Source organism: Grammomys surdaster, unplaced genomic scaffold, assembly GCF_004785775.1.
Source record: "Grammomys surdaster isolate TR1022 unplaced genomic scaffold, NIH_TR_1.0 61, whole genome shotgun sequence".
NCBI classification, from domain to species: Eukaryota; Metazoa; Chordata; class Mammalia; order Rodentia; family Muridae; genus Grammomys; species Grammomys surdaster.
This window is the reverse complement of record NW_021604563.1, coordinates 21,300,249-21,310,970: the sequence shown is the minus strand read 5'-3', so window position 1 is coordinate 21,310,970 and position 10,722 is coordinate 21,300,249.

The window sequence follows — 10,722 nt, the reverse complement described above, 5'->3', positions numbered from 1 at the left end:
TTTAGTCCTCAATACCCTATATATCCTTACATAATGTGAATATATAACTATAGTACAATAGAAGCCAAAAATTGACAATGATAAAACCTACACTTATTCATAATTTATCAGTTTTATATTTTCTTATTATATACACATATGCATTTGTATACATTTATGTATTTTACAAAAATTTTAGAACATTTCATAACAATCACTATAGCCAACATATTAATTGTGCCATCCATGTAAGAAACATTTGAATTGTTCATTTATAAAAATAGCTTCACAGCCTGATACTTCACAATTGTTAATATTTTTCTTCAAGCTTTATTTTGAAAATGTTAAATACACTTAATCATTCAGTATGCGAATTTTGAACATCAACTTCTTTTTTCGTTTTGAGAATTCCATGTATGAATATGTTTTGATCAAATTCACCCCCACTCCTCCCTTCAACTCCACCATTTTTTCCTCCCGACATCATGCACTCTTTAAAACCCTTGAGTCCACTTAATGCTGCCACTAAGGGGATAAGACATTGATATTTTTTCAAATAGTATCATGCCTTTAATGTTTATGCAAGTTATATGTGTATTAATGATTTGGTCATTTTTTGCTGTGCTTTGTGGAAACTGTGCTTTGATTTCTTTTGCTGCTTAGGGGTGTAGCACAGTTTCCTTATATTTAGTATGACCACAAAGAAAGATATTATGCATATTTCCAGATATTTCCAGAGAGAAAGAAAGAAAGACAGAGGGGGAGAGGAAGGGAGGGAGGGAGGGAGGGAGGGAGGGAGGGAGAGAGAGAGAGAGAGAGAGAGAGAGAGAGAGAGAGAGAGAGAGAGAGAGAATGAGTGTGTGCACACATAGGTTTCCATTTTTCTTTGTTAAATAACTGAGTACAGTCGTCAAATCTTAGGTTATCTAAAGATTTGTACCTTTAGTCATAAAATTTCATTTTAGTCCTAGAGGATGAGTCTGTGAATATAGAACTTGAATTTAATTTAACAATTCTTTTGTTTTTTACTTCTTGCATGATTTTATAGAAAACATTGCTTTGTGTTAACCCTTGTTGCTTGCTTTCAAAATGCTTTTTTTAAAAAAAAATAATTCTGAAGTTTATTTCTGGCGTTCTGACATTAGCTCTCTGGCTTTTATCTTACTGTGGCTACACTCAATTACTTCACTCTGAATGTTTATGAACTTTATCAAATTGCAGGCATTTTCAGCTCTTACAGAACACTTGAGTCCCACAGTCATTTTGTCTGAAACCATACAGATGTGAAGGTATCCATTTAGTGTTTACCCCCAAATCACATTGGCACTATTCTATTTTTTATTTTCCTTTGAATAACAAATAAATTGTGTGCAGATTCTATTGATTTTAATCTAACCATTTTATTTGACTACTAACCATACTGATTTTTTACATTTCAAGTTCCTGTTTTGCATTTTTTGTTTCCCTTTAATTTCCTCAAGTATTTTTTTTCTTTACAGAAATCTATTTTTTCACTTATTTTAAATCATTATTATTTTATTATTTTATCTTATCTATTTAATCGTTCTTTTGAGTTCTTATATTGTTATAATAGATTAACTAAAATCATGCATTCCCAAACTTTTTTATTATCTAATGTCTCTTTGGTTTTGTCAATTTGTGACTGTCTAAGGTCTTAACTTTATGAATGTTTTTACCATACTTTGGGTATTTTGTCAATATTGTTGTGAGGATGTAACTTACTCAATATTTCCTATCAGGGACTGGTTTTGGTTATGTATTTCAAAGAAATCTGGAGAGAAAGGGAAGAAATTTTTGCCCACTTAACTCAAGTGACAGCATTCTATGAAACTTGTAGTGTTTGCTCAATATGATTTCATTGGAGACTAATGATTTGCAAGCTCACTCTCCCTGCCTACACCAAAGTAGTAAAACATTGTGTGAAAATTTGGTTCTATCTACATTGATACTGTAAGGGAGGAGGCTTATGTCCTAACTGGGTAGTGATGATTCAAAGATAGAGAAAATGAAGCAAAAAGCCAACTAATTAGGCCTCTTATCACTTTTTAAGATCCACATTGCATGGAGAATTATCTCTCTTGACATACGTAGACTGGAGACAGTGAAGAAACTGAGTGCAGATTAACCTCCCTTATAATACGTGCTGAAGGTGGATTATCATAGAGCAGTGGTTCTCAACTATCCTAATAATGTGACCCTTTAATACATTTTCTTATTTTGTGGGGACCTTCAACCATAAAATTATTTCACTGATACTTCATAACTGTAATTTTGTTACTGTTATGAATTGTAATGTAAATATGTTTTCCTATGGTCTTAGGTAACCCCTGTGAAAGGGTCTTTAGACAGGCCGCCCCACAGTGTTCACTGCCTACAGCTTAAGAACTCCTGTTATAGAGGCTCAGTTCCTTACTAAATCCCACTAAAACTACAGTGGTAAGGGAATTGGAGTGCTAACTGCTGCCATCGTGTGGTGGATGAAGGATAAGCCCTCTGGACAGTTTATGGAGATTGTGAATGAAGCCTACTTCCATTAGACAGCCAGTGAAAATCAAATCCTTCTTTTCACCTATCAATACCACCAGGCACTGGAAATAAAATAGCATCCTATCATACATGGAAGAGCAGACATTCCCTGCTCTTACTAAGTGAAGTATCACTTAGTCATACTAAATGTGGAGGGAGACAGGATATGAAACGACCAACTTTACCACTACATTATGAAGAAGTGGTCCATGGGGTGAAATATCATCTATTTTGTAAAGGTATTTATTTCCTTGTGTTTTACCTCAGAATAGCAAGTTTTACTTCTTGTTCTCTCTCTCTCTCTCTCTCTCTCTCTCTCTCTCTCTCTCTCTCTCCCTCCCTCTCTCTCTCTCTCTCTCTCTCCTCTTTTTCCTCCTTCTCCTCCTCCTCTTGTTTGTTTACTGTCTATACTGGTGACCCATAAGTGGGAATTTTAACATCAAATAAATTAAGAAGGAAGATAAATAAGAATAAAATTTTTCCAAAGAAGTAACAGTCTTATGTTTGTTCTCATTGTATCAAGAAGTATTTAAATCTGAAAAAATTCAATAATCAAACATACATTTAAACAAACTAATGTGAAATATATCAAATATCTCTATACAAATTTAGCTTTTAGGAATTTTAAACATGAAGGATGATTGATAATTTTGATAATCGTAACCAATTTGTATCTATACAATACATACAAATATTTCTCTTGATGAGTTTACAATAAGACTCTGCCCATATAGACACCAAAAGAGATGATGTATAGATTATACTAAATTATCTGTTTTCTATGTATCTTTCATTGTATTAAAGGAACATCTGTAAAATGGAAATAAATCAAATAAAGCCAACCATATAGAATTGAAAAATATTTGGTTTTATTATATTTTTATAAAGGCTATTTTTAAGTGGGATGCCATAGGCCTCCTGAAGTATGATAGAACATTATTAATATTTGGCGATCTTCTAGAATTTGACAGTAAGACCCTACTGCTATAGACAGCCTACTAGATTCACAAAGCATAGATATACCAACCTGGCAATTACTTGAATTCTTTATACCTATTGTCAAGCTTTTAGAGTACCATGGGTGCTCTGCATGCTACTCGATGACAAAGAATCTTCAGTATCACCTAGCTATGCCTGACAAGTTATAGCCACTGATGCAACAGTAGTACAAACACTTTGGGAGCAAACAAAAAAATCTTATTGACTTTATGTTTACTTCATGAACTGGAATCCTTTCCTGGAACTGTCAATAAGGCAAAGAACATTTAGTAGCTAGATAGGTTATAGACCTTATGGGAGAACTAAGTACTATTACTCTACTAAATGGATATAATATTAAAATAAATCCTAGTGACTTACTGATGTTCTCATAAAACAGTACACCTCTTGACCTTCATCAGTAAAGCTTCTTTTAGTAGATGATGACTAACACAGAGACCTTCAACTGGCCATTAAGTAGAGAATAAAAAACTATGGCATGATCAGCTCTAAATAAGATGTACATATCACAGACACACGTATGCACACATGCACATACATGCAAGTGTGCTTGTACACACGTACATATAAGGCTTGTAGACCTTTATAGAAATAGACGCAGAAAAATTGTAGGAGATAGAAGTGGTAGATGATTTTAAGGTTAAGATTTTTTTCTGAATACACAGGGAAGCGCACATGTGAATTCATAGTGATTATGAGAGCATGCATGAGGCTTGAGTAAGCTCAAAGAAGACAAAATTCCAGCATCGAGGTAAGGGGGTGATGATGAGCTACAACCACTTGAGGATCTATTGGTATTTGATAGCAGCTAGGAGATGGAGAGTCAGCTCCTTTAATGACATGACACGTGTTATATAAACCATACTCCAGGGCAGTTCCCATTCACCAAAGTAGTTGAGCAACAGAAGCTTTACTCAAGTGGTAAGGTGAAGAAAATGTAAACATGGGTGGATAGGGAGATGAAGGTATAGAGTAGATATAGAAGGAGTTTGGGGGTGTATGATAAAATACATTATATGTATTTTCACAAATAATTCATAAAAGTTTAAGTTTAAATATTGAACAATTTTGCTTAAATTTCATGAAAGTATGAAAATGTATATGGTAATACATATCCTAGGTGATTATGTTGGGTAACTTTTGAGAGATAGATTTACTTCTTCAATAATTTCCTTTGACTTTTGGCAGTTTATACCAACTGCTAAGCATACATGATATTTTTCAGAAACTTGCCAGTAATAATATTAAGAGATGATACACAAATCTGAAAATGATTATTATTCAAACTAAAATAATCAAATTATAATATTGTTGCAATTATATTTTAAATAGATTTTAAAAATTAAGTCATTTTCTTTATCACAAACGAACAAAAAATTTAAAACAAAAATATATTTGAGCAACTTAACCATTACAAGAAAAACATAAACAATATCTTAGGTTATTATTTAAATGTAACTGAATTTAATGTTAAAATTGATATCATTCCACTATAAATATAGGATTTTACTTTTGGCTTGCCTAACTTATTTCCCTGCAAATACAGACAGACTATGATGGTTGAATAATAATATCGACATTGCAGTGGTTTGAATGAGATGTCCTCCATGCGTCTTGTGCATTTGAATATTTCGTCCCCAGTTGGTGGCTGTTTGGGATGAACTAGGAAGCATAGCCTTATTGGAGGGAGTATGTCATTGGAAACAGACTTTGAGGTTTCAAGAGCCTCCTTTAATTCCCAGTACACTTACTGCCTCTTGCAGAATTGTACATATTCTATCTCTGACTCATTCTGTCAAATATTTCTCTGATTCATCACTTTGTCTGCCCCTCAATTAGACATCACTTTCAAACATGACTCCTTCCTTCTACAAACTAACCTTACCCTCATTGTTTTGGATTAAAGATATGTACTAAGGGTGTGTCTGTATTCAAGCCAGAGGGATTGAAAGAGTGTCATTGGGATCACACAGACCTAGAAGGCTTTTGAATGTGATCCCTTGCCAGCAGCCATGTTGCTGGATTAAAGTTCCTGTATACAATATATTATATCAGTTCTCATTAAAACTGTTGAAAGGGACATTGTATATCTCTTCATTTTACAGATGGAAAGATACAGAAATCTTGACTAGGTTCATACATATAATAAGTCATCTGTAAAAGTTGTCTACCATATTAATAACTACATATGATATTACCCACATTTATTTTTTCATTATTGGTAATTTGTTGTTTATTTTTCTCCAAGTAAGAGGGAAACATAAATACTCTCCACATTTAGATCGACTCTAACTTGAAAGTGCCTTCTCAAGGAGCTGTATCACTTATTTATGAAATACATGAATTCTGTTATGATTCAGAAAATATACCATAAGAAAAAAGAAAACACAAGAATGTAAGTATTCACCAATTTAGATTCAGAAACATCAAAATTCTGAACTGTGCAAAGTATTATATGATATTGTAATTTAAACAGAGATAGTTTGCTTCATGATATTTTCCACAAATGCTTATTCTTATTGATGCAAGAGAGTAAGCATACCCAGATGTCCCTCAACAGAAGGATGGATACAAAAAAATGTGGTACATTTACACAATGAAATACTACTCAGTTATTAAAAACAATGACTTCACAAATTTTGCAGGCAAATGGATCTATGTAGAAAAAACATTCTCAGTGAGGTAACCCAGACCCAAAAGGACATACATGAAAACAAAGGGACAAAAAATGGTGCAGAGACTGAAGGAAAGGCCATCCAGAGACTTGAGATCCATCCCATCCTCAGACACCAAATCACTATTGCTGATTCCAAGATGTGCTCGCAGACAGGAGCCTAGTAGGACTGTCCTCTGAGAGGCTATGCCAGCACTTGACTAAGTCAGATGCAGACACTCACAGCCAACCATTGAACAGAGCCCTAGGAACCCCGTTGGAAGAGACAGAGAGGGACTGAAGGAGCTGAAGGGATTTACAACCCCATAAGAAGAACAACAATATCAACTAACTGGATCCCCCAGACTTCCAAGGGACTAAACCACCAACCAAAGAATACACATGGGGTACCTATGGCTCCAGGTGCTTATGTAGCAGAGGATGGCCTTACCTGGCATCAGTGGGAGGGGAGGCACTTGGTCCTGTGGAGGCTTGATACCCCAGTATAGGGGAATGCCAGGGCGGGGAGGCAGGAGTGGGTAGGAAGGTGGGTGAGAGAAACCTCATAGAGGCAAAGGGGAGAGGGGAGTTTTTGGAGGGGAAACCAAGAAAGGGGATAACATTTGAAATGTAAATAAAATAATCAACAATAAAAATAGAGATTAAGTATAGTTTGTTTTAAAATGTATAGGTGTCTGTCATACTTCCCTCGCCGTACTATTTCTTCAGAAAGTATATTGAATTCTTGCTTGCAAGCTGTAAGTTTGTTCATATATTTGATGTTTTAATTTTTCAAACAATAGTCTAATGAATTATAACTGAAAGATCAAGTAATTGTTCATGAAGGATAATTAAACTAGAATGTCTCCATACAATGACTATTTAAAATAATCAGTTATGATCAATCTTCACCACATTTTTGCAAGTTATGAGTTTTTCTTTTTCTTTTGTATATACATAGGGGTAAAATTTCTAAATGATATGGCTACTCCATATTTAATACATTGGGGAAATATTATGTTTCATGCAAGTCTTTTTAATATTCAAAATAGCCCCACATTATGGCTTTAAATTCTCTCTATATTTAGTATTTGTTACTAATTGTCTTTGGAATTACCAACTGTTTTGTGAGTCAGGGTTATAATATGATAGTCTGATTTGTGTTACTCTGACAAATAATGATCCTGAGAAAGTTTCATGTATTGAAAAGCCATTTTATATCTCCTTTGTACAGATGTGTATTCAAATACTTTGCTCACTATTTTTAACTTAGTTGAATATTTATTATTAAATTATTACTAAATTAGAACATTATTCTATTAGAATTTTGTGAGTAAGCCATGTTAAGGACTTTTATTAGATTATTATGTGAAAATAATTTATTTCATTACATTAGATATCTTTGCACTCTATTAGTATTATTCCTTGAAAATAATAAGATTTTGATATTGATAAACTCCACTTTATCAGTTCTATTACTGAGAATGAAAGGAAATTTTAATATCAATGCAAAGATTCATTGGTTTGCAAACTTCCAGAAGTTTTAACATGCTTCTAAACTGTTTCATACAAAGAGCAAAAATAAAAGTTCATAATAGATATCTGTAGACTGGCCCATTCTTGTGACACAGCTTCTGCATTTGTGATTGCAATGGCTGCTTCTTGCCCAGCAGATGATGTTTTGTAACTATTTTCTTCCTATCTTTGGACCTTTGCATTCTTTCCATTCTCCTTTCCATAATGTTCCCTGATTTGTGTGTTTGTTGTGTACTTTATATACTGTTCCTTTTGTTGATTGCTTGTATTGCTGTTTAGTAGCTTTTATTTCAGTGCTTCTCCTTCTAAATTTTTACTTCGGATATCTATCTATATCTATCTATCTATTCATATATCACTGATGAGAAATTGTCTTAAATTTGTTATTATATTTATTGTGTTTATGTGTGTGTGCCTGACCATGATATCTCGTGAATGTGGAAGTCATAGGGCAACTTGCAGAGTACTTGATTCTCTCTTTTCACCGTGCAGGACCTAGTGATCAAATTCAGGTCACCAAACTTAGTAAAAAGTATCTTTACTCATTGAACAACTTAGTAAGGTTTCCCTTATATTTTGCTCTATGATTTTTATACTTTCAGATCTTATGTGTAAACCAACTGCATTTTATCTGTTTTTGCATAAATTGAAGATAAATATATAATTTAAATGTTTTACATATTGATATGTAATTTTTACCATTATTTTTTGAGTATATTTCCCTTTCTTCATCATATACTTATGCTATCTTTTGTTTCAGTTCAGCTAATTATACATTTGTAAAATCATTTCTAGGCTTTTCATTATATTTCAATATATAAAATTGTCACCTCTGTTCATAAATAGACTATAATGAATACTAGAAGTTATAATCTATATTCAAATTAAGCAGTGTAATATTTATAGCCTTCCTGTCTTAAGATTGATTTGACCCAGACAATAGGTTGCTCCCTACAAACTGACAGCAAGGTCCCCATTGCCAAAGACAATACTAGCAGAATTCATTGAACATGGAGAGGTCAAGTTGGTGCCTACACAGAACCTTTTACCCCTATGCACTAGTGTCTTTGGTTCAGAAAGGGATTCTGTAGGTTACAAAAAGAGAAATGTAAACACCAGCCCAGACACAGAACCTTTCATCTACAATGCTGTCCTGCCTGCAAAATATGGTGGGGCAACAGTGACACAGGGATTGTAGGAATAACCAACAAATGTCTGATTTGACTTAATACCCATTCCACAAAATATAATCTACGCCAACACTGCTTTGGTGACCAAGAACTTGAAACTAAATAGCCCATAGCTTTGAGTTAAACCAATACAAAGAACCACAGCCAGACACTACACACAGAGAGAACGGGGACAGGGGAGGGAGGTAGAAGGGGAAAAAGAGAGACAAGGTGGGTGGTGGGGGCCATTTCTGGTGACTAGCTATAGGCTTAGGATAAGGGGGAAACAGAGAATCTATGTGGTTAACCCTAGCTGAGATTCCTCTCAGAGGGTAATATGGAAACTGAAGAGGCCACCTCCTGTAGCCATGCAATATTTCCTGAGGAGGGGGACATCAATCTTCAATCCACCCACAAAACATTCAACCCAAAATTTGTCTTGACTACAAGATATGCTGAGATAAAGATGGATCAGAGACTGAGGTGATGGCCAACGAATAAATGCCCTAACTTGAGACCCATCCCATGAGAAAGATTCAACCCCTGACACTATTAACGATAGTCTGCTATGCTTCAGAGAGGAGACATAATTGTCTCCTGAGAAGCTTCATCCAGCAGCAGATGAAGGAAGATGTAGGGACCCACAGTCACACATTGAGCAGAGCTCAGAGAGTCTTATGGAAGAGTGGAGGATAGAAGTGAACAATCTAGAGGGGTCAAGGATGTCACAAGAAGATCTACAGAGTCAACTAACATGGAACTACGGGGGCTCACGCAGCCTAGGCCACCAACCAGGGAGAATACAGGAGCTGGACCTAAACCTCCTACCCTCTTGTAGCAAATATACAGCTTAGTTTTTTCTCCATGTGGATTCTCTAACAAGTGGATCAGGTGTTGTTTAGGTCTCTATTCCTTACCATTGGATCTCCTATAGGGACTTCCTGCTTGGGCCTCTGTGGGAAAGAATGTGCCTAGTCCAACTGGGACTAGATGTTCCAGGGTGGGGTAGCACCCAAGGTGGGGCTCCTGTCCTCTCAGTAGAAGGGGAGGAGACAATTAGAGGGGATTTTTAAGGGTAAGACTGGGAGGAGAGGTGGAATTTGGCTGTGATGGGGATGTAATGTGAATAAAAATAACCTACTAGAAAGAATAAGCATCTTTGGAAGTGAGACCTTTGATTTCCTGGGCCAGTTGATGCTACAGTGTTGCAGCTGAAAAAGATTTTGAACTTCCTTTGCTAGCTGATAAGCTCCTACACATCCTGGCTCTGTGCTGATAGTCACACTTGTGTTACATTGTTCATCAAATTTCACATTCAGAACACAACTTCAAAGATAACATTATTAGAATTTTAAATGTAGAATCAACTGATTCTTAAATAAAAGATGAACTTTATGAGGCTACCACTGACCACAGAAAACTATCAGCCTTAGACATTAAAACTTAGGTCATAATGTTAATATCTGGTATAATTGTTGGATAAAAAACTTTCTTATTTCCAAGATTCAAATGTATTTGTCTACAAACTGAATGTTCCTTAGATGGCTTTCACATTTCATGCCCAAGAAAAGGACCTTTGGTTTTTCCCTCTTGACCAGTCCTCCTCCCTGCTCTCTTATTATTTTTTTTTAAATCATGGCTTTCCTGCTTCTGATGCCAATGTCCAGACAGAGATTAACTAAGTTAATTGAGTGTCCTCAAGCACAGCAACAATTGTCACTGAAAGTAGATTTGGCTGTGAAACAGTTCATTGTGCTCTGTATTTGACAATACTAGTTTAAGAGGCCTGAGTTAATGTCACCATCACCACTGAAACAATGCTAAAATTATATGTGTGTG